General features: G+C 62.4%; 1 protein-coding gene across 1 annotated transcript in view; it reads right to left on the minus strand.

The window, feature by feature from the left end:
• Positions 1-607, minus strand: part of LOC119593819 — a gene marked incomplete in the record, with an annotated part of 10,957 nt that overhangs the window by 9,549 nt on the left and 801 nt on the right.

Raw genomic sequence — 607 nt, forward strand, 5'->3', positions numbered from 1 at the left:
AGCCAAAAAGCTAAATCCTCCCCTTCCATACAGTCTGGCCCCCCCCCCTCCTGCCACCACCAAGGGCCTTGCAGTCTTCAAAGCCTTTACCTGTTCAGGAAGAACACGACGGAGACCAAGACGGAGGCGACGGCCGCCGAGCGAAGGAGATTCCGGTGACGAGGGCGAAGGAGCCACATTCTGGGGGAGAGAGGAGGAGGGTGAGAGGGGGAGGAAGAGAGGAGGGTGAGAGGGGGAGGAGGAGAGGGGGAGGGAGAGAGGGGGAGGAAGAGAGAGAGGGTGAGAGGGGGAAGGAGAGGAGGGTGAGAGGGGAAGAGGAGAGGAGGGTGAGAGGGGGAGGAAGAGAGGAGGGTGAGAGGGGGAGAGAGGAGGAGAGTGAGAGGGGGAAGAAGAGAGGAGGAGGGTGAGAGGGGGAGGGAGAGAGGAGGAGGAGAGGAGGAGGGTAAGAGGGGGAGGAGAGGAGGAGGGTGAGAGGGGGAGGAAGAGAGGAGGGAGAGAGGAGGAGGGTAAGAGGAGGAGGGTGAGAACTGGGGGTGGTGGGGAGAGTGGGGGATGGGGGGTGGGCAGTGGTGGAGATGTTGGTAGGGGTGGGGTGTATTGTAAGGTA

Source organism: Penaeus monodon, chromosome 32 (genome assembly GCF_015228065.2).
Source record: "Penaeus monodon isolate SGIC_2016 chromosome 32, NSTDA_Pmon_1, whole genome shotgun sequence".
NCBI lineage: Eukaryota > Metazoa > Arthropoda > Malacostraca > Decapoda > Penaeidae > Penaeus > Penaeus monodon.